General features: G+C 43.0%; 1 long non-coding RNA gene and 1 pseudogene across 1 annotated transcript in view; one reads left to right on the top strand and one right to left on the bottom strand.

The window, feature by feature from the left end:
* The window catches only part of LOC136794521 (uncharacterized), an 87,852-nt gene that overhangs the window by 49,958 nt on the left and 13,676 nt on the right, over window positions 1–24,218 (top strand). The window contains exon 2 of the long non-coding RNA XR_010841455.1: window positions 3,467–3,537. This is a non-coding gene — a long non-coding RNA (uncharacterized lncRNA). The remainder of the gene's footprint in view (window positions 1–3,466; window positions 3,538–24,218) is intronic.
* Window positions 5,904–7,648, bottom strand: LOC136794518 (zinc finger protein 133 pseudogene; annotated as a pseudogene).

Raw genomic sequence — 24,218 nt, 5'->3', positions numbered from 1 at the left:
AACTCTCTGAGCCTCATTTAACCAACCAGTGATATGGGACTTGTAATATCTGCCTTAGAAGGGAGTGATGCTGATTTCAGGGCTCTGTCCTCTGCAGGTTGGACCCTCTTCTATGCCCTCATATCATCTTGTGCTCATCTTGGTCCGAGGCTTATCACACTGCTGTGATTGTTGGGTTTCATGTCTGTCCTTCCCGCAGACAGGCAGTGGTTAACATTTTTTTAGGGAGAGGTCAGGGCCCCGTGAAGAAGCTGGTGAAAGCCATGGGCCCTCTCCCTACAGAAAAACGTATGAACATATAATTTGCTTATAATTTCGAGGAACTCATAGCAGCAAAGGCTGAAATCCCTATGCCAGTGTTCACACAGTGCCTGGCAGATGTGTCATAATCAGAATATGTCTGTTGACTGCTTGAATCATTTTGAAGATGTTTTCCCAGCCCTGTGATTTTGGAATTCAATTCTATCCAGCAAACATTCATTTGGTGAGTAGTCATTGTGTTGCAGGCCCTAGAATGGGTTTTATGGAGAGTTCAGGGACACAAGTCCTGCCCACAGATGGAGAATTAGACATAAATGCATATGTCAGTGACTCAAGGTGGTAAGACTCTGCCCATTTGAAAGCTCCTTTACCTCCCCTTAGCTCAAGCAACTCCTGGGAAAGGGCTTTGTTCCCTTTCCTCTCAGCCCTGACATTGGAGATCCCACAGGGTAGGCCGTCAGGCACAGACTGAGGGAGAAGAGGTAAGGGTGTACACATGATAGAGGCCCGGTGGCAGGTGGGGAAGGTAGTGTAGTGAGAAGGCCATAGCAGCCTGGTCTAAAAGCACTGTCACCATGCTTGGGGCTGGGGCAGAGAGCTAAGGGTCCGGCAGCCAACAGCTGCTAGCTCCTGTCCGGTAACCTGCACTGGGTTAATCTACTTAGTGAGGACATTATTATGTACAGGCAATTTGCATAATCTGCCAAGCCCTGATTGCAGGGCACTCAAGGGCCTGTTGGGGAAAGCTGGCAAGAGAGCATCCCTTTGTCCTTTGCAGACAATGGGTGAGGGTATGGGCTGGGCGGCTGGGCCCCAGATCCAGGAGCGCTGGATCCCAGACTGAGTCTAAGAGAGTGAGTTGGGGCTCCCACAGCCTTGTTTCTGGGGAGTAAGCTCATTCCCACACTCAAGCCTGTTGTATCTTCTCTGCTCTTAACAACTTAATTGTAAAAGGATAAAACCCCTCGTGGATGTTTTTAAGGAGTTAAATAAGTGCCAGTGATGGCTCCTGTTGGAGCTGTTTGGATTTGAAAAGAAGATACTGAGATGTAAAGATATAAATATTTAATTGTCTCTTGAAGCCTGGGTTTTCAAGCAAGCGGCAGGGAGCCAAGAGTCTCCTCTGAATGTGATGTGTGTGCGTGCATGAATATGCACATATGTGCATGTGTGTATATGAGCGTGTGTGTGTGTGTGTGTGTGTGTGCGCGCGCGTTTAATAGAGGAGAATTCTTCAGGAGCATTGTGTGTGTTCACTGTTCTACTCCTATTTACCTTTGCTCTCTACCACCTAAAGAGATAATAAAAAACAGGGCATGAACTCTGTTTTGATTTAATTTAATTCAACCAACAAATGTAGAACATGTCTGGACCCCTCTTGCCCTTAAGGCATCTGTGGTCCAGTGGGGGAGTAGGTCTTTTACCCAAATCACCATGATACCCATTAGACAGACTGGGATAAACTCCATAAAGATAGGCAAACGTTGTGGACCTGACTTGCAGGGTGGTCGCCCTGTCCTTGGAAGCTGGCTTTCTGGAGGGGCTCACCCAGCCGGAATCCTTCTCTCTGTGTGACTTGCATCATTCTTGTAACATGACAGATGCTCAATAAATCGTGTTGGATGGTTGTTGGGCTCCTTAAACATTCCCTCTAGCGCTGTGGTCATTTCTGTCCACACTACCTCCCCCAAATGCTTGGAAGTTTCCCAGAAAAAAGTAAATAAAACTCAGAGGAAGAAAAGAGACCCAAAGTAGTTTATGGGGCCCTGAGACTTGCAGAAAGTTGGAGCGGAAGAGACTGAGTCTAGATGTGGGGTCACTTGCTTTACTTCACGTGGCACCATCCAGGGGACTCAGATGAGACACCAGGAGACGTTCCTGATCTCCTGAGGAGGGCAGCTTGTGAGGTATCTACCCTGGGGCCCTTTCAGGGAAGGAAGCTATGGGCAAGGACAAGATAACCTCTTTATTTCCTTCCAATGTGGGTCAGCCTCTATGCCCCCATCTTATAAACACTGCAAAAGATATCGGGAAGGGGCCTCCAGGATTTTCAAGTGTCATCAGTGGGGAATAAAATTATGTGAACAATAAAAACAAAAACCTAACAGTTGGCCAATCGTGCCTTCAGTGAGCTGGGGCCCTGATTAATTTTTCCTCTGGAGGATTCCAGGGACTCTGGGGGAGATTTTAGACAGCCTGGGTTAGAAGAAGGGAGTGTGGGGCCATCCTGTACCTAAGTCTGGGTTCCAAACACAAGATACTATAAAGTAAGATGCAATCTAGATGCTCCCCTCCCTCCCCCACAGCAAGGAATCTCCCAGCATGCCCGGGGGAGAAGGAAGCAACAGGGGTTTCAGGAAGGGCAAAGGAGAGCAAGAGGCTACCATAGCATTTGTGATTCCTTTTGTTTTGAGGATTGAGACTGGAAAGGGCACAGAGGGAAGTAAGATGGAGGCAAGCCCCCTTCTCTGCCAAACTCCAGGGATCACCTCCAAAGGGCTCCAGTCACATACAGCTGAACAGAGCCCCCTGGGGTTGGGCACCATGGAGGTGTGTTCAAACACACCATGGAGTTCTTCAAACCATGGAGGTTTGAAGAACTGTTAAGGACCTGTTAATACCATTCCACCTGCTTCAGGGCAAGTCAGCACCCAGGCCATTGGCTGGCTGACCACCAAGATTCTACAACTTTCCTCAATGGCTTTGATGCTTCATCTTGCAGTGATTCCTGCTAAGATAAGGTCTCTCTTGCTGTGATGCATAAAAGACTCTGGTCCCATCTGCACAGAGATGTGGCACTTCTGTCAGTTCTCCTTCTATCAGGGGTTCTTAATTCATAATCGCTGCTGGTCACAAACTTCTTAGAGAATCTCTTAAAAGCCATGGTCCTCTTCCCCCTCAAAATGCACATACATACATACCTACATACATACATAGACAATTTGGCATACAATTTCAGGGCATTTATGAACCTCATGGAACCATAGACAGATTCCATTAACAAGATACCTGCTTCAGAAAAACATCTCTAAGCTTTTAGGACAATAAAAGTTTTTGAATAGCATTTCGCAGTGCGTAAAGCACTTTCACCATGCATTGTGTTAATCTTCGTAGTAATCCTGCTGAGGGAGGAATTATTATATTATTGTCCTTATTCTGCGGACAAAGAAACTGAGACTCAAAGAATTCTGTCATTTTCCCACAGCTGCTAAGAGGTGAAGTCAAAACTGGAATCCAGCCCTTCTGCCTGAGCTCTGCAAACATTCACCAGGCCAGGTTTGTACTTTCCCTTTGACCTTTCTCCACTCTTCACAGCTGTGTTAGACTAAGACTTGTGAATCTGTATCTATTCTTATTTTGTGAGATGTATGGTGAATAGAGACTGGGGGGGTCTGGCTCCGAGAATGACCAGAGGCTCCATGGGACAGGAGAGGGGACCTCCTAGGGAGTCTGGTCTTTAGGAGTCAAGGCTGTTTTCTAAGTTAATGGTTGCACTTGACATTCCTGAAGCTCATCTGTGACTCCTCATGACATCAGGGAGGAATACAGGAGTTACAGGATTCTAGGATTGGAGGCGACCCACGAGTTCATTTGTTTCTTAGATCTCCAAGGAAGATCAGGGAGGAAAACATCTCTTCCATCTCTTACCCTCTACATCCAAGTAGCCAATATAGCTATGACCCTAAATGACCTTTGAAGCTTCCTTTGAATAGTAACAGGAGCTTCAGTTGCCTGATTTCTTAAACCTGTAGCTTGGCAGACAGTAGTGACATTAGAATAACTTCTCTTTAATTCCCTTCCATAGATTTCCAAGGGAGTTTTTATAATATCATTTGCTCAATTCAATTCTAATGAATATGGATTATTTTTCTGCATTATAGCTATTTATCTTCAGCCATTGATCTGAGAAGGGAGTGTTACCGCTCATAAATCCCTCCATTCTGACTGAGGGTTCCCTGGGGGCAGGGGTGGGGAGATGGAAGTGGCAAGAGATGGGTGAGTTAGAGGGGTAGCTGAGCTCCAGCAGGGGTGAGCTAGGGGAATGATTGTGGGGGATGGAGACGGAGGGGTGACTATCCCACTGAAGACTCACCTAATGCTCCATCCAAATAATCTGATTTACTCTTCTCCACCCACAACCCACGATTTTCCATTTCTGGGCCTTTCCTTATGCCATGCTTCCTGCCCATCATTCTCTTCCTTCGTTCTCCCCTACCTGTACAAATTCTACCTAAAGTTTCCAAATCCAGATCCACTGCCATATTTTTCATGAAGCTTTTCCTGGTTCCCTCCCCACCTACTGCTAATTGGAATATCTCAGTCTTTGATAGTCCCACCCTGCTTTATCTCTTAGGGCACTTATCACTTTGTGTTATGTACACATCTTCATTTTAGTCTTTGGTCCAAAGAGATGGTCTTGTCATGATTCCAAAATAGGTAGATAACCCAGAAGCAGAAACCACATTATGGATGGGAGCTACAGGCAGTCCTGATATTGCTGGAGCACAGTGTGGTGGAGGTCAGATTCGAAGGAGGGGCTTCCATCTTTGTCTGCCACGTCACTGTAGAGATCCCCCTTGAAAGGTGTATTAGTCAGGGTCTAATCAGGAGACAAAAGCCATAACAGGTATTTTGAAAATTGTAAACGTAGAGAATTAATGTAAAGGACAGTAAGTAGCTCAGAAGAATTGCTCACTAACTGAAAAGAGAACACTAGAGTGTCATGGAAGTAGCAACTGCAGGAAGCAGCCACCACCCCTAGAACTGGGGCAACAAAGAGAAGAGGTTGGAGTTATTAAAACCTAGGATCTTGAAAGAGAGGACCCACAGAGCTGAAAGTCAAACTTCTAAGGAAAAGAAACTGCTTGGCTGGGACTGGTATTGCTGAGTTTGAAGGAAGGGCTCATGGGGTTGGGACTCAATCCTTCTAAGGGTGTGGGGGCGGGACCTGTATTGGAGAAACTTCAAACTATTCAACTGCTGCCTTGAAACAAATTGCCATGACCAGACAGACAACTCTGACCGGAGCATAAAGCAAACAGGGCACCAACAGGAAGGGCCAAGTTTCTCTGTTCCTCCTGCAGCCCTGCAGTCTTCCTCCAGTGGCTCCAATGGACAGAGTTGGCCAGGGAGCCAGTGCACAGCAGAAGTCCTAGTATCACAAAGTGGAGTTTGGAAGGAAGGGTTCAAATTAGAAAGACAATTGGGCTGTTCCAGGGTATTCCTTTGGGTCCTCAGCATCTATACACTCCTTTCTACACAGATTTGAACTTCCCACAACCATGAAATGAATTGTTCTTTCACCTAACAAGATGCAACCATCTTTTGTACAAAGACATTCCCAACCTCTTCTCAAGGTGAGGAGAGGCAAACTTTCAATAGTCATTGTATCCATCTCTGGGGGGACAGTCACCTGTCCATTACCAGGTTGTGTTGACTACTCTCTTCAAAAGAGAGCTTCAACATCTGAGTATTTTCTCTTTTTTTTGTAAACATGCAGTTTATTAGAACAAAAGGCCACAAAACATGAAGACTTAGCATGGAAGAAGTATATGAAGTCAAATGCCCTTTGACCACTTATGGAATGCATTTCATGAAAGTATAAGATGTTTGATAACTCAGTCCTTGCCACCTCTTCACTTTCAAAGAGAGTGTAAGGGGTCAGAAGATTGCCCCAAGTAGGCCTCAGGGTCAGACTGAAGTCAGTTTGTGGTGGGCAGACTTCATCCTCCTGTGTCTGCTGAGGTGAGACTTCTGGCTAAAGCCCTGTCCACACATCTTGCACACGTAAGGCTTCTTGCCCTGGTGTGTCATCTGATGTAAGATGAGGTGTGACTTTTGGGGAAAGCCTTGGCAATGCTCTCTGCATAAACAGGGCTTCTTTTCTCAGTGTACCCATTTGTGCGTGATTAAAGCTGACTTACTGCTAAAGCCGAGTCCATACTGCCTACACGGGTCAGGCTTTTCCCTTGAGTCTTTCTGCCTGTGCCAGATAAGACCTGCCTGGTGACTGAAGCCTCGCCCACACTCCCTGCACACGTATGGCTTTTCCCCTGAGTGTGTCCTCTGGTGTCTGATGAGATTGGACTGCTGGTTGAAACCTCACCTACAGGCCTTACACACAATGGGCTTATCCCCTGAGTGTATGTTCTGGTGTCTATGAGGTGTGACTTGAATCTAAAGCCTCACCCACACAGCCCACACACATAAGGTTTCTCCCCAGTGTGTGTCTGCCTGTGTGAGATGAGGGTTGAACTCTGGCTGAAGCTGCGCCTACACACACCACACACATAACGCTTCTCCTTGGAGTGTGTCCTCTGGTGTGAGATGAAGTTCAACCTGTCGCTGAAGCCCAGCCCACAGTCGCTGCACACAATAGTCTTCCCCTCTAACTGTGTCCTCTGGTGTCTGACGACAGCTGACTTCTGGCTGAAGCCTTTCCCACACTCCTGGCACACGTGGGGCTTCTCCCCGGAGTGTGTCCGCTGGTGGATGATGAGGTTTGACTTCTGGCTGAAGCCCCGCCCGCACTCGCTGCACATGTAAGGCTTCTCGCCCGAGCGTGTCCTCTCGTGTACGATGAGCGTCAACTTGCGGTTAAAGCCTTACCTACACTCCCTGCATACGACAGGCTTCTCCCCTGAGTGTGCCTTCTGGTGTCTGGCAAGGCTTTTCCTTAGGCTAAAGCCCTTCTCACACACCCTGCACACATAAGGCTTCTCCCCTGAGTGTGTCCACTGGTACCTGAGCCCGTTTGTCATCCTGCTGAAGCCCAGTCCACACTCCCCACAGTTGACTGGTCCAAATCCTAACACTTCTCTTTAACAGTCTGTCTGTTTCCTCAGAGCTCCCCCTCTGAGCTGGCTGGCCTCTACCTCCACGCCTTGGATGCCATCCCTAGAGCCTCTGGGGTGGCGGCCTGGGGAAAGTCCCTGAAGTCCTTTTCTTTGTCTTTCCAAAGTCTGGGTACCTTCTCTCTCCTGACCTTCTGCTTTATCGTTCCGGGAACTTCCATCGGAGGCTTGCTGCTGGGCAGGATCTTCTGCACACGAGCACGAGGAGGTCCAGGGAGGATGACTACACAGCATATGCTGCATGTGGAATTTCTGACTGGAGAAATCCGGAGGGCAGAAAGCACTGAGGTGGAATTCTGGCTTTGGTTCTGCTGGGCCAGTGGCCGGTGGGCATTTTCTCTCTTCTCTCCAGGTTTCCTTCCCTTGCTCCAGCTGGGTGATGAGTTTTGGTTTAGAACATGGGATTCCCCAGTGAGACCACGTTGCTGTAATTCTCCGGCATCACCTCCCGGTACAGGGATCTCTGAGCTGGTCTAAGTAAGCAGCATCCACTCCTCCTGGGTGAAATCCGCAGCCACATCTCTGAATGCCATGTGTGCCTGAGGCTGGGCTGTCAGGAGCCCAGGAGTCCTCCCCTGGCCCACCAGGCAGTCCTCTCTGGGCAGGCAGGAGCCACAGGGGTCAGAACGAGAACCGAAAGGTTTAGGAGAGTCCATGGAAACTCAAGATCCGGCAGGGTAGGGTTTCCTCTTACTTAAAGGCGTCAGGAGTGGACCTGCTTTCCGCGCGGGGAAGGGCATGGCTGTGGCGAGGGTCCCGCTCGAGCCACACTCACCAGCGCCACCAAAGAACAGGGGGTCATTCGAGCCCCCAGCTGGGCGGGGGGGGGGCACTCCAGCAGGACGCCAGGACTACACTACCCAGAATCCTCGGGCCGCGCCGGGACCACACCTCTCAGCATGCTCGGTGACCCAAAGAGCGCCGCCCGCCAGCCGCTCCCATCGGCTTCTAAGGGAGCAGTTTCTGGGTAACGTGCTCCAGCCACCGGAGAATGGCCACTGTAGCGCCCGGATTCCCCGTTTTTTTTTTTTTTTTTCTTAAAACCTCGTGGATAAAGCATGTAGCGAATCCCGGGTGAAGCTTCTCTCCGTGCCGTCCATCTGAGTATTTTCTTCTTTATTGCAGTTAACTTCTAACAACGTATATGACAACAAGGGAAGGAGGACAGAAGGTAAAATAACACACACACATACACAGGAAGAAAATATGCACTGCCATAGTCCTTGTCCGTATAACTGGTCATAAAGTATATATATCAAAGAAAGTTATACAAATAAATTACATATAAATAAATTATATTAAATATACATATTCCTTCTTACACTACCTGTTCACATTTTTGTGTTTTCATCATCCTCATCCAGGATATTATCTGGTCATTGTTTTTTTACCTGGTGGAGTGTGGGAGTGACCCAAAACTTTATTCCTGAAGAGTCCAAGTCCTTAGAGATTCTGTGTATTTGTGGTTGTTGTGATTTTGCATTACTGTTTACTCTTGGACACAAAAGTAGTGAGGGATGTCCCCGAGAATCCCCTAGGCTCCAGACGAAGTCTTTTCTGCAATTAAATTTCCTTTTGCTATTAATCATCCCAATTAGTAGAGTAATGCTTGCTGTTTTGCCTGTTGCTTCAGTGGCACAGGACCCCAGAATGGCCAGGGGGAAGTCTCAAATTCTAACTCATTTGAACCATTGGTATTTATCCTGGTGGAAGATTTTCTCCCTTGGAAACCAAGACCTCCAAATTAGCAGAGCTCAAAGTTATAGTGACAGGAAGCAAAAATTCTGAGAGTTTTTAGGTGTCAGAGTGAGAGGAGGTACTCCCACTTCCTGCCCTTGATTCTAAGATCTCCGCTTCCTATTATGGAAGATTTCTATGTAGCACCATATATTGGTCAAAGTACATACTGCCTTCTGTAAGACAGACCCCATTTTTTTCAGAGGCTTCTCTCCCAACTGGAACCATAGCTGAGGCTCCAGTAGCTCATTCCGAGATTCTCTGGGACCATTTGTTTCTGGTTGGTGAGCTACGTAATAAGAATGAATTCCACGGGCCTGAGCCCATTGCCACACTTCTTTTGCTGAGCAATGAATTCCTTGATTAGAAGCAATGTTGTGAGGAATACCAGGATGGTGAATAAGGCATTTTATAAGCCCATGGAGGGTGGTGCTAGCAGAAGTGTGACAAGCAAGGACAGCAAATCCAAACCCGGAATATGTGTCTGTCCCGATGAGGACAACTCTTTGTCCCCTCCATGATGGAAGGGGTCCAATTATTTAAACTGCCTCTGGTCTCCCTGGGAAATGATACCATGCAGGAGGCTGAGTGTTGGTCTCTGCTTCTGGCAAGTTGGGCACTCAGCAAGAGTGAAAAGCAAGTCAGCCTTGGTGACACAAAGTGCATGTTGTCAATCCCATGAGTAGCCTGCATCCATGCCACCATGGCCACTTTGTACCTAGGTCCACTGAGCAAGTAGTAGGGGAGCTGGGGAAGAGTCTGACATGCAGAGAATGTGAGCATTCATAAGGCATACAGATATCCAGCTAGCTTCATATTCAGCACAAGGGCCGCCCCAAATTAAAGGTCATCGCATTGGCAAGAAAAGCCCTCCCCCCACCTCTGCTTCTATGTGGGTATTGGGAAAGCTGGATTCAAGATCAACAGGTGGGGTCTGCCCACCTGGCCCTTCTTGGGGAAGTATTTTTTCCTCCAGAGTCTTTGTAGTACTGTCTGACTGTATAATTTCTTTGGCACTGAGCTCTGGCTGCCTTGTGTTATTCTTTACTTGAAAATATATGCTTAAAAACAAATTTAAATTAGTACTTGAGGGTAGCAACCGTAGTGAGCACATCTTGATATCACCAGAGACTCACTCTGTGGCTCTTACTCAATAAAGTAAAAAGCAAGATGCAGGGGAATGTTTGATATTTAAGAAGAGAAGCCCTAGGTTTGAGGCTTCCTCTTCTGCCTCTCCACGTGACCTTAGACAAGTCTTAGCACACTCCCTATGACCCCATCACGTATTCTGCCTGAACCACATGCTACTGCTTGATGTTTATTGGTTCCATGCCTTGCTTATGCTGAACCTTCCCCATTTTAATGAAAGAAGATGCCTTCATTATCTGAGTGGAGATACGAGTCCAGTAAGTTTCAGAGTTCCCTTTAAAATAGAGGCTAGTCACAATCTCTGAAAAGACTCAAAGCAAGCAGTTAATAAAGGAAACTACTGTTGCTTAGTTGGCCCCAAAGTTGTAATTGATATTCATCATCTTTCTCTCCTCCCAATCGTTCTGGATTTCCTGAGTATTGTGACTGGTCTTGGTAAGGACACCCAGCCGTTCATCCATGGGGCATCTTAGCCTTAGTAGCCCTTGTTGGACTATTGTTTCTATAATTGCATACTAAGTATTATCTCTGGGCACCAAGTGACATACCTGTGAACAACTTGGGTACCAGACACACTCTTCCCTGCCCTTATTGTGTGGCAGCAACTCTAACTTATGATAATCAGGGTAGGTTTCCCTGCCATTAAATTAACACGTTTCTTTGCCTCTTAGTTCATTGATATGTGGAACTCAAAATAGCCAAATTCACAACTTTCAGTTCAGTGGAACCCTTACTGTGACCCCTGACAAAAGTATTCTGCCCCTGGGAACAAGGACCTCTAACCTGGCTAGCGTAATCCTGTGAAGTTAGGAAGGACAAATTCTGTATTTGAGTCACTGGAAGTGATGTTGAGAGTGACCACTCCTATTTCTTCCCCTTGATTCCCATTTCCATTAATTCTAGCTATTGGAGTACAGCACCATATGTAGGTCATTACTTCAACACATATAATGTATCTTCATCTCCACCCTTCGCTGGCATCTTATCTGGAGCACTAAAGACTAGTCACTACTTGGACTGGCTGTTTCTGGGTGATGGGGTACTTGGTTTAACCAGAGTATTCCATGACCATGTGTCCATTGGTGTACCTCCTTTGACATAAAATAGGAGCTTTGATCCAAGGCAGTGCTATATGGGAGATCATGTTGATAGGTTACTATAAGCCCTTGGATGGCTGTGCCAGTGGAGGTTTTGTAGGCAGGAAAGCACACTTATATTGAGAGTATCAATTTCAGTGAGGATAAATGGATGTCTCCTCCAGAGAGCAAGGAGTCTGATGTAATTGAAGGTCTCCAAGTGGCTGGCTGATCTCCTTCAGAAATTGTGCCGTATCAAGGGTTCAGGGTAGGTCTCTGCTGCTGGCACGTCAGGCAGTCATCACTGAAAATAGGTAAATCAGTCACGATGAGAGGAAGCCTATGCTTTGGGGCCCCATGTGGTTTCCATCCTTGCCACACTGTCACTTTGTTCATGAGATCATTGCTTCAGCACTTGTTGCCTGGGGAGATGGGTTGGCTGATTTCACAGGACAATTCTACCTGGTTGTTGAGGGCTGCTTTTGTAGTGAATGACCTCTGCTGAGCATGAGGAGATACACAAAGATCTGCATATTTTGTGCCCACCTATGTGCCCACAGGTCTATGTAACTCTTCACCAGACCTCCTTGTCTCTGATCTTCCAATTCTTTTCCTTCCAGGCTCCTTCCAACCAAGCCATCTGCTACCCAGAGATCATGTATATACACAGCTCAGTTTTCTTTTCCTTCACCCACAGTAAATGATGAAGCATAATGTTCCTTGTCTGCCCTCTGGGAATATTTACCACTGAGAAAATTTCCTTTTGTCGCTCTTGAGTAGGGCTTTAATGCAGCAGCAAGTTCTGGCTAGTACTATCATATTGCACTCTTTACAAACCAGCCTGAGGTCTTTTTTTCCCCCTTGGTTCGTTTAAGAACTCTTCTACCCCATGAGGTAACGTGAATTGGGGCAGAGGAATCAGCAAACATATAGTAGACATGGGAGTCTGGCTCACGTAGTACAATTGACTTGTATTTTCTGGATCTGCTCTGCCTCAATCTGAAATGTACCATTTGCATTGCATAATGGATTGCTGTTATGACCACTCAACCTTATAACTTGGTGGATCTGATAATACCCACACTATAATGGGCAGCTCTGGTTATGCAATTTGTTGATTTCATATGGGTTCAGTCTCTACTAGGGCTACTAATAGCATGTCAGAGGTCTCACCAGTTGGTGCTTGTAAAAGATTCCACTAAATACGGCTGTATGTCATGGATACATTTCTCTGTCTCTTGTTCATATGGTCTAAGTGACAAGACAACTCGCACACACAGCCTGGATGTGCTACAGAGGCTGTTCTTTTTGAAAGCCTTCAAAGTCACCTGATAATGGATCAAAACAGTATTCCCAAGGGCATGTTCTTACCCCAATGCAAATGGTAGGAGGAATGAGACACAAGAACTTGTCATTTATCTTAGAGAAAGTGTCTCAACCTGCCCCAGACCACCAGCATCCTAAACATTTCAATATACGGCAGAATCCTTAATCTTCGTGGAATTTCTTATTTGTTGCACTCATTTTTCCCTAGGCCATCCATAGTAGTGCTCACTGACAGTGTGGTTTGTGGACTGGTGCCAGTTTGTGAACTGTTTGTTACTGCTCTGCAATGAGATAAATGCAGAAGTTGAGAGGTATGCTTTTAGAAAATTCTACAGCAACTTGACATTGCTGTGACATCTAAGTTTGTGATTGGTGGAGTTCTTATTTTACGAGGTTAGACCAGTGTGGGTGTTATTGAACTCACGCAAACTCGTGTATACGCGATATGATATTTTAAGGTTAGTTTGTCCATTGTAATCCCTGTGTATAAATCATAAATATATGGTTGTCTACTCTCTTGATAGTAGACCTTCAGAAGGTCTGCAGAATGTCAAGGTGAACAAGGTCCTTGTGCACTACACTTTAGCGAAGAGTTAATATAGCCCTTTGGAAATACAGTGCCTGTGTACTGCTGCCTGACCATGTAAATGCACACTATCTTTTTCACCTTTCCTGCTGATGGAGATCAAGAATACATTTGCCAAATCATTAGCTATAGTCCAAACTGGGTTGATCTAATCCTGGATAGATATCACGTCTGCCGTATCAGCTGCAAATGGGACAACAACCTTGTTAAGTTTAGTCATAAACTATCATCTGTCACAATCAGCCAGGTTTTCATAGGGCTGCGATTTGAAAGGGGATAAGATGTGGACTATTACGCCCACACCTTATAATTCTTTGATGGTGGTGGGAACTTCTGCAATACTCCAGCTGCAGTACCGTTTCTGATATACTATCTTGGCCAGAGGTGGTTTCAGGGATTTCCACTTCACTCCTCCCTCCCACCCCACCCCCATAATAACTTTTAATCCAGGGAAGGAATAGAAATATTCTGCCAGATGCCAAAGTAACCAGAGAGTGGCTTGATAGCCTCAAGGGACTCACTGTGGAAGGGCCTGAACTCAAACTCCGTTCATCACTTGTCCTCCAAAACCTCTACTGTATCTTTTTCTTCCACTTTTATTGATATATAATTGACATACATCATTGTATAAATGTAAGGTGTAGAGCATAATGATTTGACTTACACACTTCATGAAATGATTGCCAAAAGTTTAGTGAATATCCATAATCTCGTAGAGATAGAAAATTAAAGAAATAGAAAAAATATTTTTCCCTTGTGATGAGAACTCTTAGGATTTACTCTTTTAGCAACTTTCATATATAAAAAACAGCAGTATACTAATTATATTTATCATGTTGTACATTACATCCTTAGAACTTATTTGTCTTATAACTGGAAGTTTGTAGTTTTGATTGCCCATCCCACCCTCTCTAGCAACCACCTGTTTGTTCTCTGCATGCATGACTCTGTTGAGGTTTTGCAATGTTCGTTCATTTGTTTTTAAAATTTCACATGTAAGTGAAATCATACAGTATTTGTCTTTCTCTGTCTGACTTATTTCACTAAGCATAATACCCTCTAGGCCCATCCATATATTTGAAAATGGCAAGATTTCATCTTTATTTTTTTTGCTGTACCACACAGCATGTGGGATCTTATTTCCTTGACCAGGGACTGAACCTGTACCCCCTGCAGTGGAAGTGCAGAGTCTTAACCACTGGACTGCCAGGGAAGTCCCAGATTTCATTCTTATGGCTGAGTTATATTCCAGTGTGTGTGTGTGTGTGTGTGTATGTGTGTGTGTGTGTGTGTGTGTACCACATCTTCATTATCCATTCATCTATTCATGGACACTTAAGTTGCCTTCACATCTTGGTTATTGTGAATAATACTGCAGTGAACATAAGGGTACATATTTAGTGTTTTTGTTTTCTTTGGATACTCAGGATTGGAATTGCTGGACTATATGGTAATTCTATTTTTAATATTTTGCGGAACCTCCATACTGTTTGCCATAGTGGCTGCACTAATTTATATCCCCACAAACAGTGCAGGAGAGTTCCCTTTTCTCCACACCCTTGCCAACACTTGTTATTTGTTGCCTTTTTGATATTAGCCTTTCTGAGAAGTGTGAGGTGGTATCTCATTGTGTTTTTGATTTGCATTTCTCTGATGATTAGTGATGTTGAACATCTTTCCATGTGCTTGTTGGTGATCTGTATGTATTATTTGGAAAAATGTCTATTCAAATCCTCTGCTCATTCTTCAGTTGGGTTGTTTGTTTTTTGATGTTGACTTGTTTGAGTTCTTTGTATATGTTGGATATTAACATCTTATCAGATATAGCATTTGCAAATATCTTCTCCTATTCAGTAGGTGAAATTTTTTTTTTGTTGATAGTTTCCTTTGCTCAGCAAAGGCTATTTAGTTTGATGTAGTCCCTTTTGTTTATTTTTGCTTTTGTTTCTCTTGTCTGAGGATGCATATTCAAAAAATATGAATAAGACTGATGTCAAAGAGTATACTGCCTATGTTTTCTTCTAGAAGTTTTATGGTTTCAGATCTTATATTTGAGTCTTTAATCCATTTTGAACTTATTTTTGTTCATGGTGTGAGAAAGTAGTCCAGTTTGATTCTTTTGTGTGTAGCTATCTGGTTTTCCCAACACCATTTATTGAAGAGGTTGTTTTTTCCCCATTGTATATTCTTGCCTCCTTTGTTGTAGATTAATACCCCATATAAGTGTGGGTTCATTTCTGGGTTGTCTATTCTGTTGCATTGATCTATGTGTCTGTGTGTGTGTGTGTGTGTGTGTGTGTGTGTGTGTGTGTGTCCCCTTACCGTACTGTGTTGGTTATTGTAGCTTTGTAATGTAGTTTGAAATCAAGAAGTGTAATTCCTCCATCTTTTTCTTTCTCAAGATGTTTTGGCTATTTGGGGTATTTTGTGTTTCCATATATATTTTAAGATTATTTGTTCTAGTTCTGTGAAAAATGCCATAAGTATTTTGACAGGGATTGCATTGAAACAGTAGACTACCTTGCGTGGTATGGTCATTTTAACATTAATTATTCCAACCCATGAGCATGGTATATCTTTACATCTGTTTGTGTTGTCCTCAACTTCTTTCATCAGTATCTTATAATTTTCTGAGTACAAGTCTTTTACCTCCTTAGTTAGATTTATTCTTAAGTATTTTATTCTTTCTGTTGCAATTGTAAATAGGACTGTTTTCTTAATTTCTCTTTCTGATAGTTCATTGTTAGTGTATAGAAATGCAACAGATTTCTGTATATTAATTTTGTATCCTATAACTTTACCAAATTCATTGATGAAGTCTAGTAGTTTTTTGGTAGCATCTTTAGGATTTTCTATATATAGTATCATGTCTGTGCAAACAGTGACTATCTTACATCTTTCTTTCTAATTTGGATTCATTTCATTTCTTTTTCTTGTCTGATAGCTGTGGCTAGGACTTCCAATACTTTGTTGACTAAACATGGCAAGAGTGGGCATCCTTGTCTTATTCCTGATCTTAGAGGAAATGCTTTCAGCTTTTCACCATAGAGTATGATATTATATATGGCCTTTATCATGTTGAGGTATGTTCCCTCTATACCCACTCTGTTGAGAGTTTTTTTAAATCATAAATGGATGTTGAATTTTGTCAAAAGCTTTATCTGTATCTAATGAGATGATCGTAGGATTTTTATTTTTCAGTTTGTTAACATTGTGTATCACATTGATTGATTTGCAGATATTGAGCTTCCTTGCATCTCTGGGATAAATCCCACTTGAATATGGTGTATGATCATTTTAATGTATCATTGAATTCAGATTACTAATATCTTGTTGAGGATTTTTTGAATCTATGTTTATCAGTGATATTGGTCTGTAATTTTTGTGTGTGTGTGCTGTTTTTTCTGCTTTTGGTATCAGGGTGATGCTAGCCTCAGAATGAGTTTGGAAGTGGTCCTTCCCCTGCAATTTTTTGGAATAGTTTGAGAAGGCTATGTGTTAACTCTTGTCTAAATGTTTGGTAGAATTCACCTGTGATTCTGTCTGGTCCTGGACTCTTATTTGTTGGGAGTTTTTATTCCTGATTCAATTTAATTACTGATAATTGGTCTGTTCATATTTTCTATTTCTTCCTGCTTCAGTTTTAGGAGATTGTACATTTCTAGGAATTTGTCCATTTCTTCTAGGTTTTCCATTTTACTCTCATATAATTGTTCATAGTAATCTCTTATGATCCTTTGTATTTCTGTGATTTTGATTGTAAATCCTTTTTTATAGCTGATTTTATTGATTTGGGCCCCCTCTCTTGTTTCTTGATGAGACTGGCTAATGGTTTATCAATTTTGTTTATCTTTGCAAAGAACCAGCTTTTAGTGTTATTGATCTTTCCTATTTTTTTAAAGTCTCTATTTCATTTATTTCCGCTCTGATATTTATGATTTCTTTCCTTCTACTAACTTTTGGCTTTGCTTGTTCTTCTCTTTCTAGTTTATCTAGGTGTAAGGTTAGGTTGTTTATTTGAGATTTTTCTTGTTTCCTGACATAGACTTATATTGCTAAGAACTTCCCTCTAAAACTCCTTTTGCTGTGTCCCATAGATTTTGGATCATTGTTTTGTTTTTTTTTTCATTTGTCTCCAGGTATCTTTTGATTTCTTCTTTGATTTTGTCAGTGATCCAGTGGTTGTGTAATAGCATATTGTTTAGCCTCCACATATTTGTGTTTTTTTGCAGTTTTTTTGTAGTCAATTTCTAGTCTTACAGCATTGTAGTCAGAAAAGATACTTGATATGTGACCTATCCTGCAGAATGTTCCATTTGAACTTGAAAATAGTGTGTATTCTGCTGCTTTTGGATGGAATGTTCTATATATATCTATTAAGGCCACCTGTCTAATGTGTCATTTAAGTGTTTCCTTATTGGTTTTCTGTCTAAATGATATGCCCATTGATGTAAATGGGGTATTAAAGTCCTCTACTATTATTGTGTTACTGCCAATTTCTCCCTTTGTGTCTTTTAATATTTTTTATGTATTTAGGTGTTTCTATGTTAGGTGCATATAAATTTATATTGTTATAGTTTCTTCTTGGATTCATCCCTTGATCATTATGTAATATTCTTCTTTGTCTCTTGTAACTGTGTTTATTAAAGTCTATTTTGTTTGACATAAGTATTGCTACTTCAGCTTTCTCTTCTATTTGTGTGGAATACCTTTTTCCATCCCCTCACTTTCAGACTGTGTGTGTCTTTGGATCTGCATTTTGTAGGCAGCGTATATATATATGGGTTTTGTTTTTGTATCCATTCAGCCCCACTATATCTTTTGATTGGAGCATCTAGTCCATTTACATTTAAAGTAATTATTGATAGGTATGGACTTATTGCCATTTTGTTAATTTGGGGGAATTGTTTTTGTAGTTCTTTTTTGTTCCTTTCTTTTTCTTTTGTTCTCTTCCCTTGTGATTTGGTGACTATCTTTAGTGTTATGTTTGAATTCCTTTCTCTTTTTTTGTGTGTGTATGTATTATAGATTTTTGGTTACCCTGAGATTTATATATAGCAGTCTACATATATATGATTATTTTAAGTTGCTGATCTCTTAAGTTCGAATGCATTTTAACAACCCTTCATTTTTACTCCCCCCACCCCACATTTACTGTTTTTCACATCATATATCTTTTTGTTTTGTGGATCCCTTAACTACTTACTGTGACATAGATGATTTTACTTCTTTTGTCTTTTAACCTTCCAACTAACTTTATATGTGGTTAATTTAGTACCTTTACTGTATATTTGCCTTTACTAATGAGATTTTTTACCTTTCATAATTTTCTTATTTCTAGTTGTAGCCTTTCCTTTTCCACTTAGATAAGTTTCTTTAACATTTCTTGTAAGGCTGGTTTGGTGGTGCTGAATTCTTTCAGCTTTCACTTCTCTGTAAAACTTTTGATCTCTCCTTCAAATCTGAATGAAAGTCTTATTGGGTAGAATATACTTGGTTGTAGGTTTTCCCCTTTCAACACTTTAAATATATCATGCCACTCCCTTATGGCCTGCAGAGTTTCTGTTGAAAAGTCAGCTGATTGCGTTATGGGAGTTCCTTTGTACATTACTTGTTGCTTTTCCCTTGCTGCTTTTAATATTCTCTATTTATCTTTAATTTTTGCCATTTTAATTACAATGTGTCTTGGTGTGATCCTCTTTGGGTTGATCCTGTTTGGGACTCTCTGTGTTTCCTGGGCCTGGATGTCTGTTTCCTTTCCCAGGTTAGGGGAGTTTTCAGCTATTATCACTTCAAATATGTTTTCTCCCCCTTTTTTCTCTCTTTTCTCCTTCTGAGACTTATGTAATATAAATGTTAGTACACTTAATGGTGTCCCAGAAATCTCTTATACTGTCCTAATTTTTAAAATTCTTTTTTCTGTTTAGCTTCAGTGATTTCCACTACTCTGTCTTCCAGTTTGCTGATCTATTCCTCTGAATCATCCAATCTATTGTTTATTCCTCCTAGTATAGTTTTTATTTCAGTTATATCAGATTGTATTTCAGTTATTCAGCTGTATTCCTCAGCTCTATTTTGTTCTTTATATTTTCTATCTCTGTTAAAAACTTCTAACTCCTCACTCTATTCATTCATTTTTCTCCTGAATTCTTTAAGCATCTTTATGATCATTTCCTTGAACTCTTTATTGGGTAGGTTGCTTATCACCACTTCATTTAGTTCTTCTGTGGTTTTATCTTGTTCTTTTGTTTGGAACATATTTCTCTGTCACCTTATTTTGCCTAATTTTCTATTTTTATTTCTATGTATTTGGAAAGTTGGTTATGCTTCCTGATCTTGGAGAGGTGGCCTTTTATATGAGACATCCTATGCATCCCAGCAGTGCACTCCCCTCTGACCACTAGAGCTATAATGCTCCAGGATTGCCTCCCATGTGGGCTGCATGGGCCCTTCTCTTGTAGTGGGCTGACTACTGTGGGCAGTCTGGTAGGCATGGATGGCCCCTGGTCTTGTTGGTTGCCAGGCCCTGCCTTCTGTTGAGGCTGCTGGCCACTGGTGGATAGGGCTGGGTCATGAGGCAACTGGCTGCAGAGCCCCAGGTGTCCTGGGGCTAGTGCTGGTCCACTAGTAGATGGAGCTAGGTCCTGGGGTGGGTGGTTGTGGGGCTCTCTAGAGGGTCCTAGGGCTGGTGTTGACCCACTGGTGGGCAGGGTAGGGGTCAAGGGGGTTCTGGGCCTAGTGCCAGCTCACTGGTGGGTGAAGCTGGGTTCTGGGGTCTGTGGTTGCAGGGCCCTGGGGGTACTGGATTTGGTGTTGGCCCACTGGTAGATGGGACTGGGTTCTTGGTTCTTTGGGAATTCAGGTATTCCTAAGGCAACCTGCCTGCTGGTGGGTGGGACTGTGTCCCCACCCAGCTAACTGGTTGGTATGAGATGTCCCAGTACTGTTGCTGACAGGCTGAGAGGTTGGGCCAAGTCCTGGTGCTAAAAAGTCAGAGGGAGGATTCCAAAATGGTTCTTGCCAGCACCAGTGTTCTTCTGATGGTAGAAACTCCCCCCAAATGGCTTCTGCCAGTGTCTATGTCCCCAAGGTGAGCTCCAGTTGCTTCCTGACTCCCTGGGAGGCTCTTCAAGATCAACAGGTGGGTTTGATCCAAGCTCCTTTCAAATTACTGCTTCTGTCCTGGGTCTCAGAACATATGAGATTTTGTGTGCACCCTTTAAGAGTGGAGTCTTTATTTCCTACAATCTTCTGGCTCTACCCAAAGTGAGCTCTGTTGGACTTCAAAGCCAAAGGTTCTGGGGGCTCATCTTCCTGTTGCAGGACCCCTGGGCTGGGGAGCCTGAGTCAGACCGTGGATCCCTTACTCCCTGGGGAGAACCTCTGCAATTGTAATTATCCTCCCATTTGTGGGTTTCTCACCTGGGGGTACAGGTCTTGACTATATTGCATCTCTGTCCCTCTACCCATCTTGTTTTCTTCCTTCTTTATATCTTTTGCTATAGAAGGTTTTTTTCTGATACTCTTCAGGTCTTTCTCATCAACAGTTGCTCTGTAAATAGTTGTAATTTTGGTGTGCCCATTGGAGGAGGTGAGCTCAGGGTCTTCCTACTCTGCCATCTTGGTCACACCCCACCCCCAAACCTCTACTCTAATCAGAGGATTGTGATGGCATTTTGGGTTCTCTGGCATTGGAGTCAGATGAAATCCTGTATCTAATGGTCCTTGAACAGTTAAGATATTTCCTTTCCCCTGGGGCACAATCATCCTGGCAAATGCCTTGTGTCACTCTGGGGAAGGATTGGGGTAGTACAGGCTGTATATACTTGTGATGACATTGTAGGATCTTTCCACAATATGACACAGACTCCACTTCATCTATGGGCTCTGGATATGCTCAATCTGAAAATTGGATGAAGGCCTAGAAATTTCCACTGTGGCAGCTGATGGCAGCCTTCTGCTTTCCAGCACTTGATTTTTAAAAAAGATTATAAAACCAGCATGATACCATAGGGAGCTTTCTTTTTCTCCATGATCAGTTAGCCAATACCACAGATCCCTGCAGTTCAGCGCCCCTCCCCCACCCCCCCCTCCCCACCCCCCAATTGCCTCAGACCTTGCAAACTCTTTTGGTAATTACATCCATTTTGCTGTTGATGGTCAAGGGCTGATACCTGTCCTATGTCATTAAAAATCCTATGATCCCCCAATTCTATTAGTGAAGGTTCAATCAGAGAAGCTGAATAAGTAGGAAATACATATCAAGAGACTTATTATAAGGAATTGGCATACATGATCATGGGGGCTGGCTAGGCAAGTCTGGAATCTGTAGGGAGGCTACCAGGAAGGGTAGGCTGTAAGACTCAGCCATGAGCTAAAGCTGCTATCTTCAAGAATTTCTTCTTCTCTCAGGGAAGCTGCAGTCCTGCTTTTAAGGCCTTTCAACTGATTAAATTATACCTACTCTGATTATCTAGGATAATCTTTCTTACTTAGAGTCTACTGATTATGGACTTCAATCATATCCACAAAATATCTTTACACCAACATCTAGATTAGTGCTCTATTGGACAACTGGGGACTGCAGCCTAGCCAAGCTGACATGTCAAAATGACCATCACAGACCACCCCCTGCCAGCTTGGCACCCATACACATCTCAGACATATTTAATATACAAATAAAGACAGTAACAGTGTACTACTTCCATCTAACACGATACAACTATCCTGAGAACAACCAAAAACATACCAGCATTTTCCCCAGAAGAGATTTCAAAGTCCTTGGATGGGTGTTCACTCTTCTTCTTTGTCTTGTATCTTAAATACTGAGATATAAAGTTAAGTATTATTCATACATCTGATGATGGGGGGCTCCCCTGGTGGCGCAGTGGTTGAGAGTCCGCCTGCCGATGCAGGGGACGTGGGTTCGTGCCCTGGTCCGGGAAGATCCCACATGCCACAGAGCAGCTAGGCCCGTGAGCCATGGCCTCTGGGCCTGCGCAGAGGCCACAACAGTGAGAGACCCGCGTACCGCAAAACAAAACAAAACAAAACTGATGTTAGAGGATAAGGGAATAAGAGAAGGAAAATATTATATACTATATTTATATTAATAATAAATATAAATATTAATTCCATATTTATTATAAATTATAATGTTATATTATAAATATATTTATTTAAAATATAATATACATTTAAAAGTAAATTTAAATATTGATATTAAAATATTTTATACAAATATTATATCTATATTTCATAACAAAATAAGGAAGAATACTCATAACTATTATAATCCTTGTTTCTAAAACTGGTCACATGATCATAGATGGTATGCATAATTATCTTTTCCTATTCATTTTACATTCCTTTTGTCCTCAACAAGCACTTTAGTTTGTCTTACTTCTTTGCCTCATCAAGTGACCCAGACCTTCATTCCTGAAGTGTCTGGGCCATTAGCAGTCCTGCTTGAACTGAGTTGTGGCAGTTTTCCATTGACTTTAATCACAGCACACGGAAGTACTAAGAGAGTCCTAAAGGATGTCCTGTATCCCAGACATACTTTTTTCTTATCTCCATTGTGTAGTGGCAACCCAGTTTCCCTTGAAAATTAGGATCAATCATCCCACTAGTATGGCAACCCACCTCTTTGCTCGTTGATTCAGAGATGTGAGGAGCCCCAAGTGGCTGCATGGTCCAATTCAACGAAATCATTGTTGTGTCTCCTAGTGGAAGCATTCTTCTCTTTGGAACTAAGATCTCTAGACAAGCAGAGTCTCAAGTCACAGGGAAAGGAGGCAAACTAGCAGATCTATGAATCCACTAAACATCTAGTGGATCACTAGGGTAATAGCTAATAGAGCCACTCCCATCTCCATTCTTTGCTTCCTAGATCCATGAACCCTGGCTATGGGAAAAACAGCACCCTATAGGGGATGCTGATTCAGAGCCCATACAACCTGCTGGAGAAGTTTGCTCCAGCCCCGCATGGTATTTTCACTTAGCTGCCACCATAACTGAGTCTTCAAAAGGCTGTTCCACTGTTCTATCAAGTCAGATGCTTTAGGATGATGGAGAACATGGGAAGATCAGTGAATTCCACGAGTGTGGGCCCATTATTGCACTTAATTTACTGGGAAGTGAGTTCCTTGATAAGAAGCAATGCTATGTAGAATACCATGATGGTAGATAAGAATTTTATAAATCCATGAATGGTAGTTTTGTCAGAAGCTTTGGGGGCAGAGAAGGTAAATCCTTGTCCAGAGTAAGAGTCTGTTCCAGTAAGAAGAAAAGATGCACCTTCCATAATGAAAGTGGTCCAATGTAATTAATCTACCACTGGTAGCTGGCTGATTATCCTGGTGAATGGTGCCATATCAAGGACTAGTGCTGATCTTTGCTAATGGCAGATTGGGCACTCCGCAGTGGCTGTAGTCTTGTCAGCCTTAGTGAGTGGAAGTCCATGTTGCTGAGGGCGTGCATCACCTCCATCCCTGCGTGATGGCCACCTTGTTCATGAGCCCATTTAGCCATGAGGAAAGAAGATGCTGTATCTGCAGAGTGGTCATCCTACCTACTAAATTATTAAAATATCCTCTTCTGAGGTTACCTTTTGGTGAGTACTCACATGGGACACAGCCACCTTCACATTACTGCCCATTCAGAGAGGTCTATTCACATACCTATTTCCCAAACCTCCTTGTCAGTAATTTTCTTCCTTTTTTTTTTTTTGGATTAATCAGTCTTTATTGTATCTTAAAATAATGAGTAGCATTTCCTACTTCCCCTCTGCTTTACCCACTCCCACTGCCATCCCACCCACTTGTCTCTGCTCCTGTTGGCAGCAGAACCTTGAAGGTATTATCTGTGACTCGTGGTGTCAGTTCTCCCCTCGGTCTTACACTCGCTCCGTTCAGACTTTCACCTCCACTACCATTGACACTGCAATTGTCAAGATATCCTTGTCATTAATTTCCTAATTGTGTTACTTCTAGGTCCCTGACCACCCAGCCAAATCATTTGGCTGCAGCCCAAGAATTGGTATAGACTTGTACTTCTGACCATTTCTATTTCCAGGCAACATGAACAGTCAGGTACACAGCTTGAAGTTCTGCCCACTGGGAGGATTTCTCACCACTGTCCTTCTGAGATGTTCCAGAAAGGGGGCTTTTAATACTATACCTGTCCATTTTGAGGTGGTACCTGTGTATCATGTACACAGGCACCATC

The sequence above is a fragment of the Kogia breviceps genome, chromosome 7, assembly GCF_026419965.1.
Source record: "Kogia breviceps isolate mKogBre1 chromosome 7, mKogBre1 haplotype 1, whole genome shotgun sequence".
In the NCBI taxonomy this organism is placed as follows: Eukaryota; Metazoa; Chordata; class Mammalia; order Artiodactyla; family Physeteridae; genus Kogia; species Kogia breviceps.
Note: the sequence above shows the minus strand (reverse complement) of the source record. Positions and strands in the feature narration are given on the sequence as shown.